We start from the raw sequence: 23,449 nt of genomic DNA, 5'->3' as shown, positions 1-23,449 counted from the left end.
TAGCGTGTGTTACCTGCGGCACAATCAGTAAGATGAGTACACACCAATGAATTCATGCATCAGTATTCTTTTGCATAGGAATACAGTCATATTTTTATATCATGCAGCAGAGCTGCAGCACAGTGTAAGAAAAGTTGGTGCCAGTAGAGGGAGGCAGTTGCTCTCCAGGACATGCATCTTCACATTCCCCGATGCACAGTAGGAAGCCAACAAGTTTGTTTTTGTGGAAGTGAACTCACCCCTCAGCCATTGTGTAAATGTGGCTTTAAATCAAGCTGTAATTAGATTTTGCTGTATTTAACAAAACCCCTCTTGTTGCTCCTCTTTTCCAGCTCTAGACAGGAAATAAATGTATTCGTGAAAGAAAAAAGGAAAAAAGTTTATGCCTCTTCCCGGAGCATGTCCTGGCACGCATGCAAAAGTAAGTACAAAACACAAAACAATAAGCTTACGGGACACTCAATCTTCACATTACATAGGAACACAAAGATCTCTCAGCTGGTCCACTGCTAAACGTCACCTCGCTAATCAATATTCTGCGTCACCACATTAACCTTGTTAAAAGATACCAACAGTCCAACACTTGGAGTCTAGCTTTTCTTCATAAATTTAATTTACTTGGCAGAAAACACAAGTGGAAATCTTCTGCTAAAGACTCAGGCAAACTAAGACTGCCACGTATTCATTTTAGGACAGATCTTTTCCTTCCCTCTTATTTTAACTCTTCTGGTCATAGCATTCCCATTTTTAACAAAGTAGCTTTATCCCCGCTCCCCCCCCCTTGTACACACTGGTATCCCTAAAATAAAACAGTGGTTTTTTCAAATCCACTTTACTGTAATACATGTTGCACAGGGTGGTTTTACTTTGTTGAAGTTCTTTATGGACTAAACTGCATATTTCAACTGCACTTTACATTGCCATATGAGGAACTGCATAGCAAATGAAGTTGAGTCCACTCAGAATAATAAACAGTTTCAATTGTACTTTGACTCCAAAGCTTGCAAAGAACTTTATGGTGGTGGTGACAACAGTGGATACAATGGTAAGCCGGTGCAAGGAAGTCGAGAGGACATGCCCAAGGCCACACAGCAAGTTAGCTGCTGATCCAAGAACAAAAGTTTCTGCTCTTAATCTACGCCTTCTTCCCAGTGAGTCAAAACCTACTGATAACTATCTGGTCTTATAAAAGTTTCAGATTCTTTAGAAGAAAAGGAAGAGAGACTGACCACTACTTACTTACATGCATGCAACCATTGCTTAGGATTAAGTTATTTACAGAAGTTGCTCATTTTTAGGAGAATCTGAAAAGCATGTCTTTTCAAAACAAACTTATTTCAAGAACATACGCCCTAATACCCTAATTCCTTACAAATCTTCTATTATGCTGCAAGTTTTAAGAAACCTAAGGCTGGTTTAAACAAGTCAAAAGATAACCTCATTCTGAAGTCAGTTTGCAGTTTAATTTCTAAATGAAAAAGATCAAGGTAAAAACAAATATTGGGACTACATTATCCTCCTACACCTGTAGGATAATTCTTAAATTTGTTTTTTGGGTGGTTTTTTTTTTTTAAATAGCCAATACTAGCTCTTCCTGAAGGCAGGATAATGAAGTTTGGTTCAGTACCAACCCAAAATGACAATTCAAAAATTCTTATTATGTGCACACAGTTTCTGCTTCTGAAACTTTAAATCACCAGAGCAAAAGCTCACAGGTATTCAGCATCGTAATTCTTACTGTATCTCTACTAATACAAAAAAAATTTCAAATTAAACATCCTGCATAAAAGAATCCTAAATTTGCCATATTCAAAGAGATTATAGGTACACTTATTTTTGCTGGCCTTCTTTGACCAGTAGAAAACAAAGGCTTCCCCCCCCGAAGTCTGGAAATTGGCAGTGTAGTGCCATGATCCACGACTGCATGAAACATTTGGAATATTAATGTCTAACTAAGCCAACAATTCAGAAGAAAACTGGGGGAGAAATCCCGTAAAGCATGTAGCCAATGCTATAGTGCTGTAACTAGTAAAGGAAGTTTCTACGCTAACTCCTAGTGGAAGCATACAATCGGATTAGCCTTATCTTATTTAAGTTTCTTAACAACAGGTCTGCATCTTCCTGACGGCATTCTGTTTCCATCAGGACTCAAATTCCAAGTAAGAGTCATTCTTAAAATAAAGTAGCAATAGCTATGTTTGGCAGAGCTGGAACCATGAGGACAACACAAACAGCCAAAACAGTTTATTCAGGTTTTACTTAAGAGGAAAAACTAAATTTCAGGCTAGACAAAAATAAGACACAACATACTCAAAGAAGCTTCCAGACTACCATTTTTAGGTCATGCCCTGTACTTTTTCCTGGTTTTCAATTCATATGTAGGAAGGTCAGATGATAAAGTGGCTTCCACTGTGGCTTTTCAATTCAAATTATTCTCTACATAATAATTAGTGCCTTTCTTCTCATTACTTACATATTGTTTTGCTAGTCTGAGAATTTTATTTATTTATGAGAAGCTTTTTTTAATTCCTTCAAAGTACCAGCATCCTAAGCGTAGCTATCTCATGCTCCATGAACTTTAGTGCAAAAGCTGTAAGTGTTTCTTTTCTTCTTAACAACTTCATTACAGTGTTTACATGGGAATACAGTGCTAGTACTGTAACCATGCAAAGCAAACATGCTGTAGTAAATGTAAGCTTTATTCAAAGTGTAGCTTTAAAAGTCTTTATGGCATACTCCAGCCTGGACTACCAGTGCTAGTGTAGGGAAAAAGGTAAAAGGAAAACTAAATGACAGACCTTTCATGCTAACAAGAATTCTGGAGTAGTCAAACTGAAAACCTATGGGCTAAACATACAGCCAAAATGCATCAACTTGTTCGTTGAAGTCAACTGCATTTCAGTTCCACATAGATAGTCTGAGTAGAATTGGTTGAATATTGGGAAAATCTTACAAAAAAAAAAAAGGGGGGGGGGGAGGTGTAGTAATAGGCCTCTTTCTTCTACTAAAGATTTGTGTTGTTCCTTATAACATCCCTCCTTTGAAAGAGTATTGGGGGGCAGTACCTCTGGTAATTTGATATTCTGCAATGCAAGACAAAACTTGCAAAATAGCAGCCAGGGAGAAATTTATGACTGTACAAACACTAAAAATCCAGATTTGTCACTGTGATTAAGTAATGCTAATGCTGAGGCAGTTTGTCTGTCTTCAGGAAGCACTTCAGAAAATAAATCTAAGCTGTTCAAATTTCTTGGCAATATCTAATATCTGAAATCTCTATTATGTCTAAGTTAGCAGCTACTGAATATAAGCTGTCCTTATGTTTACAGGAAACATAATAATCACACTGTCACTGTATGCTCTCCCACACTTCCATCAAAGAAGATTTTGTAGCAGAATATACACTCAATACATCTTAAAAATTCAGTATTTATACTATGATTAAAACTATTCAGTAGTTTGAAAATTTACAAAATTGTTTTAAAGAATGTTTGAAACTGTACTGTAGTTCAGGCCTGTAACTCTGATGTTTTCACTGTTTTCCTCCAGATAAGCAAAACCATTAATATTTGTAATTTGGATTCACATACTTCTCTATCAAGTCTCACATGGTAGCCTTTTCAAAGACAGTAATGCAACTATCAGCAACACTGCTCTCCATCTTAAGAGTATTCATTATCACCTTCTCCATCCTCTCAAGAGAAAAAAAAAAGTAGTCCAAAATACTTCCAACCCCAGACTCTCGTACAACTCAAATCCCCATCTTCCTCTTTGCTAATCAACTGCATCCCGAACTACCCCTGCAAAAAGGGCCTCAATTCCTCTACATCATCTTCTCAAGCTATTTATTCACCACGAGATGGTTAAGTATACGGGAGAGGAAAATGGTTAGAGACTAAAGAAACCTGGATCAAAGTTACTTGAGAAATGGAAGTAGAAATTCTCTTTTTAAAAAAAAAGATGAAATGTACTTCTGGCAAGCTAGCCTACAAGCATCAAGTTGCGATTTTCTTTCCGGTAGAAGTTAGTGTGACCAGCAGACAGACCACCGGTGAAGGACTTCCCAAGGAAATACAGAACTTGAGGAGAAAAGCCATGTCAGGGACCCCATCCTAAGGGCTATTTTAGAAAAGAATTTCTGCCAGAAGTAAAGCGCTTAAGCAAGACTGAAATCCCATTAAGGAAGAAAATGAGAAGGAGAGAAACACCAGCAGCCTCTTACAGTAGAGAGTTTAAATAAAGTCAAAGCTATTAGTGGGAGCAGAGGGAAACAGGAAAGGAAACAAAGGCATAAAAGTTGGTGTATTATGAAAATCTGCACTGCTGGTTTCACTTCTTCAAAAAAAATATTGTTCTATTTTAAGAACTTTTTTGGACTGAGGCAAAACAACACTGTTGCATTTTACCTCCTCTAGCAGGAGGAAACCAAAGAACATTTAATGTTCAGAGCTTCTTCTGTACAAAGCGGAAAATTATTATGCTAGCCCTTAACACTCCTGTTGAATGAAGGCCTGTTTTTGGGTTTTGCCCTTTTTTTTGTTTGTTTTTGAGGGGGAAAAAAAGACTCCACTGAAAGGAACACATGGCATGTACACAGAGCTTCTTTTGCTGATATCACTACCACAGAGCTAAGCACTTTAATTCAGGAAATGCAGAAAATAACTGAATGATTTGAGAAAAAAAATCGTAAGCAGACTGAACTTGCTATTTCGAAATTCCAATCTAGTATTAATGGCAATAAAGCAGAGAAAAGCCATGAATAAAATCCAACACTATAATATCTCAGAGATACAGCGATGCCTGAATAAATTAAAATCATCAGTTTTAGTTTGTGGTACAGAAGTTTACATTTGAACACAGCTGGATCGCAGTCAACTAGCCAGCTCCCATAGCAGCACCTTCAAGCTGTATTGATTTCTACAGAAGAAAAGGCACTGTAAATCTGCTTGAGCAGCATTGCGTCATTCTTTTGGTTGGCTTGAAGAAGTAAATTAAATGTTTTCCATTAGTACGGTAAAGAAGCTATACAATTTTGTTTTTATTTCGAATACAGTCTCAAGTTACGGAACACTTTAGCTAACTCTGCGGCAAGGACTACATGTTTCGCATTTGTAAAGCCAGCAATTCATACTTATGTGAAACCAGATGTGTACACTGCACAGTTCCCAGGGCCATGGAGGTTTTTTTAAATGTGTTGCTGTTGCTTAAAAAAGACCCTGCTTTTCAGCTAAATCATGGAATACACTGAAGCAGAAACAACATGCTTTTGCAGGGAAGGGAGGAGAGGGGGAGAGCAAAGGGGGTGGAAGCAGAAGAAAACTTTAAGGGAATAAAAACCACACACACAGAGCAGCGTATGAGCAATGCCGTAGTACAACAAAGAGCAGCACAGTTCTGAGAAGCAATAAGCATAACATTACTTGAGGTAACAAGAACTCCTTGATCAATTATTCATATAATTTACAACAACAGTTACAGCTGCATCAATGAAAAAAAAAAATCTAGGGCAAATATAAAATCTTCACAGCTATGAAGTGCCCTTGATTTTCACCAGAACATTTGGCTGTCTCTTATCATGTGTTTCTGGTTAGCAACACACCCCTCCAACAAAGAGAAACAAGAGACAGAAAGGCACAGAACAAACTGCCTTGCTGGAAGTAATGACAGTGTTCACGGCTGCATTTCAATCCCAGACACTGTGCATCACCAAAACCTGACAGTACCCTATACTGTTGCACATGAATTGTAACCACCACCACCCCACTTAGGTACATCCATGCACCCCATGGGATTATGCAGATACTTTCTATGAAGTCTTTACTCTCTCAATGGGTACAATTGCACTTTTAAAATAACATTCAGAAGAAATAGTCTATTTTTTTAGTGCATGGTTATCTCAACTTGTATTGTTTCATGTACTCTCAAGGCAAACGTAACAAAAGGAAACATTAAGGAGAGAGAAATATTTCTGGACTGTTTTTTTTCCTCCAGTTTGAAGTCACTATATAATCATCATCATCATTTTTTTTGTTCTGCCAAGGTTTCAATAGAGTATCCTCAGTTGTTCAAGATGACCTTGCTAGTGGACTGGAGAAACACAGTTGAAACTGAATTCAAAGTGAGAAGCAGAGAGAACGGGAATGGTGTAAGAAACAGATGAGTGGCCCTAACTGTGCTTGGTGGTCTTACTCCCAGGCGTGTACAGCAGATCATGAAGGAAGGTGATGGGGTGAAATGCTGACTGTGCTAATGGGAAAACTCACACTGATTTTGATTTTACTCTATGGATGGTAGGACAATGAACTTTGGTGTAGTTCAGAGCTCTAATTCCAGTCTAAATTAGAAAGATCGATAAAGGACTAACACGAAAAATCTGCAATTCTTCTCAGATGAATCAAGGAATATTTATTTAAGGAACCTTCCAACAATGAAGTTACCACCTTGCAGCAGCTATTTTAAAAAAATGTGGAAGTTGACAGACCTTTAGAAGGACCTACATGTAATCTTGAAGAAATCTGTAGAAAACGTTTCCACTACTACTCACTTTTTTCAGCCAATTCTCTACACAAGGTTCAATTAATCTTGTCAGTATGAAGGAAACATGGTGCATATATCATCACTACATGCAAAAATCCTGGCTATCTAACAAAACCATAGTACAGTCAAATCTCCCAAAGTGCCTGGGTCCGTAGCGCTGATATATTCAACAAAGCTCTCGGGGTCACATTTCTTTTTCATCCATCAGCATTTGTCCTTTACAAGCAAGAATGAGTTCTGGATGACCATACTAAGAAATAATTACAGTGCTGGTAAACAGAAATTCATCATATGCAAACCTCATTCTCCTCCCATTGCTGAAGACATCCGAGAGTGTTTCCATATTTTTGTGGCCACTTGAAGTGAGCTCTGAATGCGGCAATTAAAGTGGGATACATTTCTAAAAACAGAGCATGCTGTAGAGCTCTGAAACAGCCTGTTCCCTTGTCAACAAAGAACTGCAGATATATCTTTCTACTAATATTGTAAGGAATTACTTCTGGCTCAAACCTACCATGTACTATGTTGCTTTTTCCCCCCTCCCTCAGCATTTGCTATGACAACATTTGTACCAGGTAGCAAGCAGCAATACACACAAAAGAAGAAGAAAGCTCAGAGATGCATTTGTGTGTTTATTTAGTAAGAAAAGAAATAGTTATTTTGAAAATTGTATCAGCCATGTCAATTCACTTGAAAAATGAATCTCTTTACCTTGATGTAAGATTTCTGAGCTCCTGCTAAGGCTGCCTGGCCTGGCAGGAGGTCTTCACCTTTAGCAGAGGTCTCCGGACGGAGGGAGGTCCTGGAACTCCCAGAGGCTCCTTGCAGCAGTGCCTGGAGACACAGCAACAGGGAAGGCATTTAGCTTCATCATCACATGTCATCAAAGCCACAGTTTTAGGACAGGCAACAAGCATCCTTTTAGGTTGAATCTTTTGGCTTAAACAACATAAATTTCAGAAAACAGAAACATACGCCTTCTTCTGGAGACTGAAAGGCTGCAAAGAGGTGGTCAGTGATACCAGACAAGCACTCAGTCAGCTTTAGATGTTCTCTAGCATTTATATTGCTAGTCCTAACAGCATCATCTCCAAACTCTGAAATTTAACAGGTGACCTACAGGTGAGTTTCTCTCATGTCATTACTTTCCCCATACTGAAACTGCTCAGAGACACACTTTGGGAATGCTTCAGAGCAAAGAGCACAAGTGGTGAGACATCATCTTCTCGGGAGAGCCACAGAATGCTGTGCCACTGCAGGCAAGAAACCCTGCCTGCAAACCACCTTACCTCCCTGCGCATCGCCTCCACCCAGCTGACAAAGCAGCCCTTGTTAAATATGCACTCCCAAACACTGTCTTTTGCTCAGAAAAATTCAAAATAAAAATCCTTAAACTCCACCATCAGAAGGGAAGGATAACAACAAGACTGCCTTCCTGAAATGAATGCGATTCACTGCTGCTTCTTACATGCATAACAGCAATACAGAATTTAGTAGGTTACAAGATGTGACCCAAATCCCTGTTTAGGTTTATGTTCTTTTTCTCAACAAGCCACCTCAAGTAAGATCAGCTCTAATCATAATACTCTAAAAAGAAAAGTACTTGGGTACCTGAGATTTCTGGCGTTTGGTTTTATTTGCTAGTATGTGCTCAAGCACCCTTACTGGCACAAGCAGATGGCACAGCAGCTTCTTTTAAGCAAACATTTCTGAGCCCTTTCAAATTATTTTAATTTTCTAATCAGTTACTCAACTCTAGAAACCTGCAATCAGGTTACAGACCATGTGATGAAACACAAGGTTCCTTTAACAAAAATATCAGAAAACATTTGCAGAAACTGTTTAAGCACAAATTCAAGAAAACTGTTGTCTCATACAGTTAACACACCAAAAGGGCAGCAGTATTCATCAGATATCAATTACTTTGGGTTTCCCCACTCCCAATCGTTGGGGAACCTGCCTGAGTTTGGGTCTTGACATTAGTACACCTAAAACGAGAGTTCATTTGTGTTGGGTGGGTGGATGGAGCTTCGTCTTGGAGACTGGCTGCCTTTGAAACAGCAGTACAAAAGAAACAAGCAACAATGGAGGGATTTCAGAGACAGATGGGCACCTTCATGTAAGTGCTTATAAATTAGAAAAAATAACAAAAGGAAGACGAAGGCATAAGCATATTCAGAGTCACGTAGCATTACAGCTACTCAATTATTATGGGACTGCTGCAGTATTGTTATTCTGATATTTGGTGAAAGAAGAAAAAAAAAAATAAACAGCATTTTAAAAACATGGGAGGAAAAAAAGAGATATTTTCCAACCTTGCCTTGTTTAGTACAACAAAGCTCAACAGATTACCAACCAAAAACACACTTTCATTATTACAGGTTATTCTGATATTCCAAATCACTGTATCTTAAGCAGTAATTCTGAACTGACACTCATTTCAGTTGCAAAACCAAAGCAACTTCGCAAGCAAAAGGATGGCAGCAACTCATAGTTTTAAATCCCTGTAAGTTCACATTCAACAAATCAGAGGGAAAAAAGGGAACATGGCCATTAATTGCAGCTAATAAATCTGTTCCAGCCATGTTTCTTGGCCAACAGCTTGAGCAAGTTCAGGTACAAGCAATTTTATCTCCACGTTGAGTGACAATTTTTACAACTATCAACTGCTCAGGACAGAAGACACCCCCAAAACCCCTAGAAGGCTGCTAGATGTACTGCTTAAAAAGAAAACCTTGTGACAAAATACTGTGGAAAAAAAGTTTCTGTCTTTTTGTGCATGAAAATACTCAGCTTCACGAATTCCTCCCTTTCCGCCCTGTTGAAATTGGAGTCCCTTAGTTTCTGCTTTTCCACTAAGTTGCTGGGTTAGAGTCTGCAAAGAATATGGGATGTAGATCCCAAATTTGCATCTGGTGCCGGTAATGCAACCAGTCTCCTACAGGAAACACATGTCACAAAGTTGAATATATTCATGTTTCAAGAAGAAAGTATAGTATGAACGTATGCCTGTATATGCATGTGCACAAATACATATATATATTAAAGTAGCTGCACAGTTATCAGTGAGCTTCTCTGAGGCACTCAGAACTGCACTTTAAAATTTTTTTTTTATGAAACTGTTTTGTATTTATAGACTACATCCTGAGTTTCAGCCTTTATCCAACAAGCTGGAGCCTTTGTATGACACACATCGTTTCCTGCTTCACTGTCCAGTATCAACAAGTCTTTGGGCTTTCTTTCTAAAAGGAGTTTTCATCCTCACATGCTATGTTCTTCCTCTCTTTCATTCTCTTGCTAAGTATGAAATCAAAGTTTTAATACTTACAAAAATACACATCTCAAGGAAGAGAAGCCAAACCTAATTCGGAAGGATCCGTGAATGAATGAATGAATGGGCTTCTTATTCTAACAATCCCAAAGGCACTGATCTAAACCTTCAAACCTCACTCGACTCTACCCTGAGGTTTCCATAATCCAAACTAAAGTCTTTTAAAATGTAGGATTTCTTGACAAAGAAATAGGCCGATATGGAAACTCAGCAGCAGACGATCAAGCGTTTGATAACTTGATGCTTTGATAAGGCATTACCTTAATCGCTGTCACTGGGGAGAAACTGAAGTCAGGAAACTGAAACTACACAGCTGGAAGAATCTAGCTACTCAAATAAGATATACTTTATGTGCCAAAAGAGAGATGAATGCTTTCTGCAGCCAAACAGAGCACAGATCCTGAGAGAGAATAAAGATATTTAACAAAGCAGAAGCGGTATAGGAGACCTCAGCTGTACACATAACTAGAAACAAGGAAATATTTACCAATGGATATTGTGCCAAAAAATTGCAGTGTGTTTAATGCAGACCCTAAATTTTCACAGGTGCTGAGTCACTACTCTCACTTCTCTATAGCTTTCAGGCAAAAAATTCACATCAAACATAAATTAGGTGGTGTAGTCAATTTAGACAACATGATTTTCATAAGCATTAATTAGTGGAGTTTTGTTAGAAAGGGGCCATATCCACTAATTCCAGCAGTTTCTACTCCTGTAGACAGACATGTTTTCATTAAAAACAACAGTAAAACTAAGCTGTAATCTGCTTGCTTATTCAACATTAAACCACTGAAAAGATGGAGGAATCAAATTAAAGAAATCCAGAAAAATCAGAAGTCAGGCTTCACACAATTAATGTTAACATGTTCATACTTCGCAAAGTGTTACAATAAGCATTACTCTGTATTACCTTTGCTGGCAAATAAATGCATAATTATTGTCAATATTGGAGGGTTTACTTCTGAGCTGGAAATCTTAACTTCCATGTTTGCTGACTTTATTATACACAGCTGTTAAAAAAAATTCACCCCAACTTAGACCAAAAATAATAAATTTCATTGCAAAGTAAGACACCTATAAGAAACTAAGAAGAGCCTTACTCACCACAAAGTTTGATGAAAATACTGCTAATTTTCCCAAGCAAGAGTTACATCAACTGGACAACTGGAAGGTAGCAACGTCTTTAAAAGTCTCACAGCTTCACTACCACTATCGTTGCAGCTGTGAGCATCTCACTAGAAGACTCTGATCAGCAAAGCTATCCAGCCACTATATACTGCCAGGGAAAGTTACAGTACATTTACAGAAGCAGAAGGTACATTAATCTCCTAAATGTTAATTATACTGACAGAAAGCTTCAATTAGAAGCAGATTACCAAGTCCAGTTTGCTGGTGTGTATGTATGCATGTTTGAAAAACATACCTAAGAGAAGAGACACAAAGCAGAGTTTCGTTTTACCCTCATTAGTTTTCTGTCCAGATTCTCAGATACTCTCTTCTCTAGTCTCCAAGACTGAGGGCTTCACTTAAGGTTTGTATCAGTTACAGATTAAGCACTCTGTGTCCATGGAAATACATCAGGTACAGACAAGTTATCATTTTATGATCCACATGCACTGTTGCACCATTTATCAGGAAAACAAAATGGAGTCCTTAATGCAATCATATGATTACTTACAAAACCAGAGCTTCTGTCCTTCCAACATTTCTCACTGGGTTTTTTATAAATTTATAAAGGTAAATGATAAAATATGCATTTATTCTAGGAGCTTTTTAATGGACGTCTAGCACTTTCTTGGAATGAATCATAAACAGTCATGGAAGTATAATAAGGGAAAAAAAAGGAAGGGAAAAAAAAAGGGAACACAGAAAAACAGGTTTTCTGGCCAGCATGCTACCTGGTTCTGCAGGATGGGTTTTATTTTTCTAGAGTTAAAAAAATTAATGAAAATAAGTATAGACATTATGATGGAAATAATTAGGGTTCTTAAGCATCAATGGGCAGCCCTGTAAAACAGGACTCCAAAGATGAGTAAAAAGAGATGGTGTGTCTCTTGAGGAAGAAATTGTCTTGGAGGGCAACGGAAGACAGGGAAATCACAGTACTTGAACAAAGCAACAGCATGGACGGACCTGACGGGCTTCCATCCTGCCACATGCTTTGTGTACCTGAGGAACAACACTCAGATGCCAAGCAAATTAATGACAACAAAAAAGCAGTCAGATTTAGGTCTGCTAAGACAAACAGCTAAGATAGGTAGTTATCAAAGAGGATAGACACAACTGTCATGGGGAACCATTCCTTCAAGAAACTCCACTGAAAAGCAGATGATTGAAAGCACTCTCCACCTGAAAACACAAACACAATTCAAGAAGTACCAACTAAAAACTGCAACTGGGAATTTATGAACTGAGTTTATATGCTAATGTACAATCTCCTACCATCTTCAGCCTCTGTTAATGTACACCTCTTGCCCAGGGACTTGAAAGAAGAAAGCCTGCATACTTATGAACATTCCTGGTTTCGGTGACAACAGCTGAGCTAAGAGTTCGAAAGAAAGGCTGTGAAGCAGTAAGGAAAACAAGTTATATGATGAAAAGCAAGTATAATGATTCAATTGACGAGAGAAGATAGGCTTAAAAAGGGGCCTGGTACCATGATTTATTTTAAGTAAATATAACTAGGAAATTCAGTCAGAATAATCATGTTTCTTAAGCTTTCCCTGTGAAAGAGAACAGAAAAATAACATGCTGCCTTCTTACTATTAACATTACAGAGAACCATAAAATAGGTTACAGAAGTTGAAATTAAGGCAAAAGAAGAGACCCTTTGTAAGAGTTTCTGGTGACTTCTCCAGCAGTTAAAAGAAGTCAATTAAGCTCCTAAAAAGGGCATCATTAAAGTAATTAAGAATCTGTCATTCAGGGATACCAATATATGTATGCCAATGAGATTCATGACTTGGAGGTCTTGAAAATGGTTGAAGACTTGCATACAGCCCTGGAGAGTTCCATTTATAAAAAACAATGTACTCTCCGAGTCTTTACTAATGATCCAGGGAACATACAATGATCCAGTGTCAGCATACACTATCTTAAAGTTATGTGCAAAATATAAAGGTTTCTTAATGATGTCCTGGGTGTAACACCTGAAGTAAATCAAATTCCGAACTGTCCTTTTTTTGAGTTTGCAATTTAGCTTTATTCATTTTTCACAGTCCCCAGGAAAGCATAACCACTTTGTAGTTCATGAGTTACAAGCTAAGTAATTGGTTTGACTTTAGGACAGGCATTAGAAGCAACCATATGCTATCAACATCTTTGCCTGCTATTTGGCAGAAATATTAAGACAAGACATTCATGAAAATATACATGAGTACTTATATGCAGCTGAAGAGGCAATCATGTATGTTACACTACCCTGTCTGCATTCTCACAACAAACTTTACAAAAATTAGCAGCACTTAATGGGTAGAGCTGGAACTCTACTAAGCATAACAAAAGCATGGAACTAAAAGCATGAACTATGCATGAGACAGATTTTTAGACCTGACAAGGGTGACACCTCTCTCTGGCTTTTAATAGCGACACCGGTATCATTTTAAGAAAGATACTCTGGAACACATAGACACTTTCAAAAGTCTTTGCAACATCAAAGTTAGACAAATGTTACTTAACGCCTTCAACAGATTTGGACTCACGATTGTTTTTGTTGCAAATCCAGCCACAGTTGGAGAAGTAGGATTTTTAGGCAAATTACAAAACAAATTTGCTGTAGCCTCTGATCTTCCCTTCATCTTGCCATATCCGCATAACGCAAGCTGTGCAAGAGACATGGCAGTCCTAAGCCTTCTATCCTGGTACTGAACTACCATACCACATGAGAGATGTATTAGTTCCCCCTTGGGTATGACCAAGGGACAATGACCCACATTCAAAACAATAAAAGTGACACCCAATCCCATTAAATGATCAGACGAAGAAAGCTCTCGGGTTTTCAGGACACAGTTAGGTGCTGAAGTAAGCAAGAGTGGTTCTCCAAAGTACCTGAAAGACTAGAGGCAGTATGGCACTTTCATCAGATCTATGGGAAGACCAGGAAGTATGAAAGTACCAGATGGTTACTGAACACCGAGTCAGGCACACATTTTGGAGGAGTTTCAGGTCACCTTCGTTTGCTCACTGGCCAACACAACAAGAACTGAATTCACAATATAAGCTTGAGAACTAGAGTAAGTACAAATTATTAATAATGAGACATTTGCAAACACAGAGAAAAAAAAGTTATGCAGTTCAGAAGAAATAAGAAACAACTGCCAGGAGGAATCAGCTGAGGGAAACAAGTCATCAATTTATTGTTTCACTAGGCATGACTGAAATACAGATGGACATTACAGCCTGCAAAGGCAAGTTTTCCTCTGGCCTGAAAGACTCTCCAGCCCACACCTCTACATGCAAGCTTCCAGGTAAAGAATCTTCATCAGCAAATCATTAAAACCCCAAAGTAGCAAGAATTGAGTTTAATCTATATTCACTTGAGGACAGCCACTCGCTTACCCTGCATCACACCCATACTGTCAATTCTCTCTTCACAGCTCAGTATAACCAGGAAGACTAACTTGGTTCCTGGTTATTCAACCGTATTTGTTTCTCTTTGGATGTTTTACAGCTGGAGAAGGAAAGGATACAGACAGGTGAACTCAGTTTTAGACTTTAAATCAGACAACAAATGAAATGTTAGTAATAAGAGACATGAAACAGATATATCATCCGTAACAGAAAATACTAATTCTACAGCTGGGCTTCAAAAAACCCCACAGTCCACTTTGCTGGGAATAAGAAGATATGCAAAGCTTCGACTTGGGGTCAGGCCACAGGGTCAAACATACAAAGAGGACCTACATCAGAGATAATTTCTAAAACTGACTTTCCAAAGCACAAGAGAATGAGTGCCAAAGTATTTATAAAACATACCAACACTGAAAAAAACCCAGGTACAAGGGCACTATATAGTAGCGTACAGACCTCAGCCAGGCACAGATGTGCTGCCTGCTGCAGTGGTCAGTCCTACTCGCTGTCACCAGCCAAGCTGGGGGGCCCACCTCAACTCTTTTGGCTCTCACACCCAGGTTTTGTCTGCATCAGACCTAAGGTGGGGAGCTCCCTGGGACAGTATATAACTGGGGAGTACCCTAGGACCCTGCACTACTGACCAAGCTGGGGACTCAAGGAGGGTCAGATCAACACACCCTCGAGTACACACACTATAAACTTTTGCTAGAAACTATATTAAAGTATGACTGTTGTTTAATACATATACCTAATATTGGACTACAAAAAAACACAAGCAGTTTAATGCCTCCCTTTGTGACCTGTTTCAATATTTTACTATCTTCATTGATAGGAACAGTAAAATGATAATCACACCTGCAGGAAAAAGAGTGCTGGGTACAGGATATCAATGATCCAACTTTAATGAGGCTGCAGAAGGAATCCTTACATCACGCCAAGCGACACATGGAGACAGGGCATCTTACCAACAGCCTTCCTCCCTGGGCCACAAGTAGTGGAGCCCACCCCTAGGCCATGGGCTCAGTGCTTAGGACAACCCAGCATATGTTTACAAAAGCAGGGATCAAGCACAACATGCCAGCTCTGCAAAGTCTACCTTCATCAGAGGCATTTAATTATAATGTTCTCGTGCTGCACATCACAATTTTGAGAAGCAAAGAACAGCTTCATATACTGATGCAACTCTAGCTTAGAAACAGGCCTTCTGAGGCAATTCTGTACAGAAGTAAACAAAAGATCCCATGATCATTTATTTTTCTTTGTTTAAAGCTAGTTATCAAAATCTGGTTATTGGTTAAGAGATTTTAATGAAAACACAAATTATTACTACCCAGAACTTCAGTGCAGTGCTACAACACTTCCATAGCCCAGAGGAAGCGACTCCAAGCATCTGCTCCGCTACAAGTAGCGGGAAGCTGGCAAACACAGGCAAGGGGCAAGCAGCCAAACCAACTACTAACGCTAAGAGCAGTATAAATCAACAGTTTGAATCGGAAGGTTTTACACTTCCTTTCTGAGGACTTGGCCATTCACTACTTCTTTTATAAACACTTAGCAACCTTGTATCAGGTCGCTATGATAAGGCATGAAAGTAGCAACAGTTGCAGAATACCTCCATCAGCTTGACCTTGATTTGGGCCACTTTTTTGTCAAATGTCAAACCAGGAGAGAAACTTAAGAGACTATATTCTCACATTGTTCTGACAACTCATAAACTTTTGACACTTTTCTTATACCTTATAAATAAAAAATACTAAGTAGGACATCAAGCAGTCGCATTGTATCACTAGATGGAGGATGAAAAGCCACAGACAGCTGATAGGGCTTTTCCATAGGTTGCCACGTGCATAGTCTTCCTTTGATAACTCTTGTCCTCATTGAACAGCACTGAGGTCAGGGAAGAAGGAAAGAGCATACAATATTTTTAAAAAGCTTTCAAAATAGTAACAGAATTCATAAAGTAGACAGTTATTTCACAGCAGCAGTCAGAAAGGAAGAGAAAGGACACATGGGAGGTTGCAACTTGCCAGTTGCACGTCATTGGTCCATAAAGCAAGGTCTCTCCTCCACCCTGAAGCCAAACGGCAATCGAGAGATCATCATACCCTGTCACTCATTCTGAAACTACCTAGCAATTCTTTTTTAAATAATAGAGATGGACCACTAACATGTGCACTGGTTAATCTCACAGCTAAGAAAATAATTTGGGTTACAAAAAGATCTCCAAAAATACATGCACCATTTTTGTATATCAAATTACGTATTTTTCACTGGAGGCACTGACGTATCCCTAATGATGCACATTTTGATGATTCCACCAGACTAATAAAATGTCAGTATGACATTCTCCCTTGTAAATGTTCCTGCAGAAAATTCTGTGCAAGTTATCTACAAAGATAGGCACCCAAACAACTATTAAACTCCAAACATTGAATTTGAACATTCTGAATTGTAAGCTCAAATATGTGAGGCATCTAAGGAGGTGCTTGTGTAACATACAAAATTAAGTATCAAAAGCACTAAAGACAAAAGGAACAAACTTTGAAGTCCAACATCTAAAGAGATTTCTACCTTAATCTTTACTGCAGTGCTATCACTTCTACAGCTACATTTTCACACTGTACAGACAATGCATTTAAGTTTCCAGTTATTATGTTTGTGTGCTAATAAAAAGGGGGATAAATTTTCAGAAGCATGCCTCCTCAGACCCTGCTGAGGGGTTTCATATGATGCAATTCAAGCAGAATATGTTTCAGTTTTCTTGCCACAAAATAGGTAATGATTATTTTATTACACTTCAAAGGAAAAGTAGTACACCAAAAGTCACCATTTGGTCACTAACTGTAAAACTTACAATAAAATATGTGGGATGTGAACAGAATTTGATAGGTATACTTAAAATACATTTGACATTTTTCTCTCCTGTGTTTTATGTTTTTAATGATCTTGATAATCTTTGCTCATTTTACATGCAAATAACCTAACTACGCAAGTTAACTTTTTAATCCAGCAAATTTCAAGCAATTTTCAACATATGAAGAATTGTTGGGAACAAAGTTTCTTTGTATTGACAACACTTTAGCACTTACACTACATAGCAATTTATTTGGGATGTTATAATTTCATCCTGTGTGGGTGTCAAATGACTTGCTTCAAAGTCTGCTTCACATCTACAGTAGTTATTCAAGAAGATGCAATTATATTAGTCACCGTGGGCTGACTACAACGTCTAAGGCTTCTGCACATCTCATTTCGGGAAGTTGGGACCTGCAACTCCACGCATTGGAAGACTTCCCCTGAAAGTGATAAATGTAATGTTCCTCGCCTTTTGTCAGCACAAAACCAAGTTTTGCAGGGCAGATAGGAACCATTGGCAGGTCCTGTAGCGGCAGATAGGTAGGTTTTCCGACCTCTCCCACAAGATCTTGGGCACGAACAGGAGAAAAGGAAAGTGTCAATACAGAAGTCCTGAACACAACCTTTTTAACTTAAAATGACTTTTTCTGCCTCAAGTTTGCACTGCTCGATACAGTGTTAGACATGGAAATACAGACTAATTCTCTAAACTTTAACATTTGAAGGAACTACTCCAGAAACAACTTCAAGATGCCAACACAGATGGCATCTAACTTACTTAATCTAATCTCTTTGTCAAGTACAGCAGCCATAGCTTACAAACAGTGTATTTTAGAGAAGCCTCTTATCTTGATTTACAGAACTTGCAAGTTGATGGAAAATTCATTACATCCCCTGTGTAAGTTGTTCCATGACTAATCATCCTAACTTAACTACCTTTGCTTTTGGTTCTAGGGTGACACAGAAGTTTAAGGGAAAATTAAAGGCTTCATAACAACTGTTTTCCCCAAGTTTGTTTAAACCTCTAATATAGTAGCTTACTGTAGCTGAAAGAGCCAAGAATTTCCCTATTCTTCCAGTTTACATATTTAACAGCACTTTTCCCAATTTTTCCTGTTTGCATATTTATCACTGGGCCGAGGGGCTGGTGCTGTGGAGCTAAACACACATGGCAGCGACTGCTGAGGAAGAGAGGCAGGAAAGCTGGACAAGGCCAAGGGAGAGATTTCATGTTTTAGTATCTCCCAATGAATTAAAACAAGAATTGGCAAGCTTTCATATTTATTTACTTATTTTGCTGACAGGGATGCTTTCACACACACACAAAAAAAAATTCAGTCCTGTGGCCGGAGTTTCTTACAGCAACACCACCAGACCTGTTTTGGGTGGAATGCGATCACCCACGGTCAGGAGGTGGAGGCAGTGCTGGAAGGCCAGGGCCATGGCGTGGGGCCTAGGCTGGAAAGCAGGCACAACATGGAGGGGGAAACGCCGAGGGTCCCCGGCCCCAAGCACAGCCCTGCACTGAGAAACACACGAAGCGTGTGCCCCTGTGAGCTTTTATGGTGGCAATCAAAAACACATGGGGGAAGGTGAGCATTTTAACAGCCTGATGGAAAGGGAAATGCTCCCATCGATGTTTGAGGGCAGGAGTTCCTTCCCCACCAGCGCTTCCACAGTCAGGAAGCTTTCTAGCCATGGAGGATAATTTTTGTTGAATAAAGCCTTAAGTTATTAATAAGAATGAAATCTCTTGACCTAGATTTTCTCCAGCTTAAAATAAAAAAAATCTGTATACACACACACACAACACAGCTTTCCTCTGCAAACACTAACATATTATACCCATCGTACACCAGAGCACTTCAAAACAGGTATTTCACAATGAAAACAAAAAAAAGGCTTTTCATGCCCCTCCCTTAGCCAGCTTTGTGTAAGAACATGAATACAGATGATGTTTGATTAAAACAGAAACCTGAACCCCAGGTTGAATGTATTTACTTTTCAAAAGCATTTTACAATTTGATTTTCTTCTTGCCTGCTGTGATAATTGATGAAACTACACAGGGATTAAAATGAGCACAGGTGCGTGTCTACACAGTTCAAAGAGATTTGATCCCAAATGAAAATAATAAAAAAAAACAAAAAAGCTTGAGTATTTTTAGGAGTGGATTTAACACAGCCTAACCAAATAAGCCTAGATTAAAGGTAGGATTTTACAGTCCAGACTTCATGTTACTGCAATTTAAAACTCATAACGTATCAGAAACTTTTGTGAGCGATACCTGATTTAAGCTGGTATTAACAGCACTCCATATCATAAGTGTCAGAGTGGATCCAGAGAAAACATAAAGGCAATAAAAGCAGTAAAGAGCACTAAAATAAACAGGCATGTGTAACAACAGACACTTGGCACTAAATCAACATTATTTTTACATTTGTGAGACGTAAAAGCAAAGCCCATGATCTGAGAATATTTTACTGCCAATATACAAATCTGCACAAAACCCGTGCTTATTTTCTTTGCCAAATTTATACTGCTACAGCTGGATCACAACTTCCTTGCACCCATGAGGTCACGAACCATTTGAAAAGAAATGCATGATACAGCTAATCTTTGTGCCAGCTAATCATACCTAATGCAAAAAAACGTGAATTTCCCCTTTTTTCTGTCCCAGCCTCCTTCAGCAAAGCTAACTAGCATGTCGCTAATCCTAAATTTGTTGCACTACTTTGTTAAACAGATTTGAAAGACAAATACACACAAATCACACAAGATAAAGAATTTATTCTGTGCTCAAGGCTTACTGCTGAGCTTCTATGAGAATCGAAAAAAACAGCACTCAGTTGTATAGAGAACAAATTTATTTGTCTCAAAAGCATGCCAATGGAAGACTCTACACTTATGTAGGCATTTTTATACAACAGCTATTTTCTTGCCTAAACTACCTAAAACACTGTTCCTACAGTAACATACATTCAATCTTCTTCTCGAAACAGAATCCAGCATATTTTTAGGCCTCTGAACAATAACAGTAGGAGATTACAAATATATGGATCAGAGATGGAAGAATTCCCTTCCCTCCCTTCCCCCCCATGCAGGGGGGCAGCTCATGGCTCCCTCAATGTGGGACACAAGAGCTAATTAGCAGCACCTCCAAACAGGCTTAATTTTCATTTAAGCATCTTTTTGCATAGTGAGAATGAGGGAACACTGGCAATTGTTTTGCAGAAACACATCAGTGAAATTGTCAACAGCTGAAGTTTTCCCAGCAGCCCTGTAACTACACTTACCTCCATACATTCTCTTGTTCGTCTTACCACAGATTTATTTTGTTGTAGCATCCGCTACAGTGGGTGCTATTACAAATCTAAATTAAGTCCATCTCCATGTCAAAAAATCTTACTGAGTTAAGGGGCTTTGAAACCTCTGAAGTTTTGACTTCAGATTTTCTAGATTTTCACACCAACCCTCAGAGGTGTCACCAGGGCACCAAGACCAGTCTTTCAATAGACTAGTAAAAAACCTGAAATTAAAACATGAAAACCAATACAAATGGCAAAAAATTCAACACACCACAAATATATGCTTCCAGTATTCTTTTCTTTAAGCAAAAGCCATCATATGCCATTACTACACAATTCAAAAACATCTCCTTTAAATTTCTTAGAACACCAAGAAACAAATTTTCCTATTAGCTTAAACCACCTTCTATGCTAGATAATGTTTTAATTAATGATGACAAATGATTTAAATAGCTCTCTAAATACAAAAGTTTTGAGGATAAACAAAAGGAGCTGTATAAGGAGAAAACAGTCTTTTACCAACTTCTTGATCAATTAAACATATTGGTGAACAAATTTAGTTGCAGGTTTTTGTCCTGGCCGATATTAGATTTTAGATGCAGTTCAGTTTGTGCAAACCACATTGAAAACTGCAGGGATCATAAAAAAATAGAAAAAGCAAGACTGCTAAAAAAAAGTATCAAATGTTTTTTCAGATTTCACAAAATTCTGAAGGTCAGTTCAAGCCCTGAGGAAGACCAAAACTGTGGGGTTTTTATTACAGGATATCATTCTGCACATAAGAAACCGTATATATTTACTGTAGAGTTTAAAAGTAACAAAAGGTAGACTACAGCATTCATTGAAAAAAGATGAAGACTTCAAATCCTAAATAATTTAGATACTTTGAAATAACCTAAGTCTAAAATTGCCGTCATTTAGTTTTAATTAACAGATAACCAATTCTTTTTACTGTAAGAATTTGCATAGCACATGGCTAATTACTACCCTGTGAAGAGTCAGGGTGGCAGGGGGAAGGCATAAATCTTCACATAGTTCATCAATACAATAAAAATCAAAATACCATTGTTAGTGCCTTTTTCTTTTTTTCAGAGCAAGTATAAATAAAAACATGCTCTTTAACACACAGGCAACTAAACAGGAATAAGACTGTAAAGAAAATCTGCACAGGAAACCCAGGATTAGGGCTGAAACTCTATTCTAATCCTTCTGTCCACAGAGGTAGTGGTCACCAGGCAGCATGTGGTCTGAGCATGCACCTGCAATACACAGAGAGGATTTAAAATACTTACAAAAAGATCAAGCTTTGTGTGAGAAAAGTTTCTTTTTGTCTTAGGAAGTGGAGTATCTGCCTTCCTCAAAAACAAACAATAACCACACACAGTTTGTCGGTGATTTTGCCTGGAGTGATATCTGGATGCAACACACATGTACACTCAACCCATCATTCCTGGGAATGGACTTGACAGTCAGAAAAAAGCTCAAGAAAACAGAAAAAAACTCTTCTTGTGAACATACTAAACAATTTAAGTTGACACAGTCATACCACACCACTACTTTGTGAACTTTGCATTACCTTTCTGTAAATTCCTGGATTAACTGATGAAGTCTAAGCACTTGGTAAAGGTCTTCACAAACTGAGAAGCGGAGGAGGAATCCTTCAAACACAATGGAATTCCCCTAACAATGAAATAATCTTAAAAAAATAGTATCAATTACCTGGTGCTGCAAAATGACTAGTAAAAGAGCAAGGTTCATCTTTAATTACCATCTCCTTTCGCCTCATACAATCTTTTCTGATACTTTTATACTACAACTTGAAGCGAAGCCAGGTAAGGTGCTACAGCAGGAAAATTCCAGCTGGGCTCAGGACCTCAGGAATTCCTGCTGTCTCTAACTGGGAGCTCTTCGGGTGCACCTGGGAACTAAATGAATGTCAGCCATTCAGAAGCCCATGGACCCATTTTGTTTCATGGAAAGATTGGTCCACTATTAAAAAGTGTGTGTGGAGGGGTTTCTAAATCCTGTGATTATAGGTTTGGCATAGAGTGCAACAAAAAAAGGAGAACCACAGAGAACAATATACTTTCCAGTGCAGCAGCTTTGAGAAGTCTCCATTTTCCACTGAGACTGAAACTACTACTTTCAGTCCTAAGCCATTTTGTCATAAAAGTTTAAATACCAAAACAGCAAGAGACATTTTGCTTACATCTGGTGCTGCTTCTCTTAAAGTGGAGCAGAATTTAATCTGGTGAGATTTATCCATAAACTGGGTTCAACTCCTACCCCATTTCTAGCCAACAGTGACAATAATAAAAATGCAATTTAACACTGAAGTGTTAACGTGGACATGGAAGTAAATGTTTGCAGGCTATTTTCTGACCTTTCCCCCTCAAGCACACATGACAAGCCAACCGCTATCAGGACTGGTTTAATACCACTTCATATTCTACTACTAGGTACTTTTCTTGCCTGAAGGGTCAGCTGCAGTCCACCAACAGATATCACAGAGCAAAGGAGAACTTACTTGTTTCCATACACGTCTGTTTGAAATGAAGCTACAGGATCACGTTACTAAGCATACAAAGAATTCTGTAGTGTTCATTATTGTTTTAAAGCAGTCAGACATCAGCTGCCATATTTTGAGCTATGGAGAAACTGTCACAGGCAAGTTAAGCTCCTAAAAACTGGCACTCACTGAGCTGATACTAAAAGATACTTGGAGAAATAAAATAGCACTTCAGCTTTCGAACTGAAGACTTTTACATAATTAAGATATGCAAATAGGGATAAACAAAAAGAAAAGCAAAAAAGGTCTTTAAAAAAAATCTGACTGCATCTGCAACC

General features: G+C 38.4%; 1 protein-coding gene across 1 annotated transcript in view; it reads right to left on the bottom strand.

The window, feature by feature from the left end:
* Positions 1 to 23,449, bottom strand: part of FAM110B (family with sequence similarity 110 member B) — a 117,256-nt gene that overhangs the window by 78,932 nt on the left and 14,875 nt on the right. Inside the window, exon 2 of the mRNA XM_075023323.1 lies at positions 7,249 to 7,371. The gene's annotated coding sequence lies outside the window, so the exon portion shown is untranslated. The remainder of the gene's footprint in view (positions 1 to 7,248; positions 7,372 to 23,449) is intronic.

The sequence above is a fragment of the Buteo buteo genome, chromosome 3, assembly GCF_964188355.1.
Source record: "Buteo buteo chromosome 3, bButBut1.hap1.1, whole genome shotgun sequence".
Classification (NCBI taxonomy): domain Eukaryota; kingdom Metazoa; phylum Chordata; class Aves; order Accipitriformes; family Accipitridae; genus Buteo; species Buteo buteo.
The sequence above is the reverse complement of the archived record's forward strand: the minus strand, read 5'-3'. Positions and strand labels throughout refer to the sequence as shown.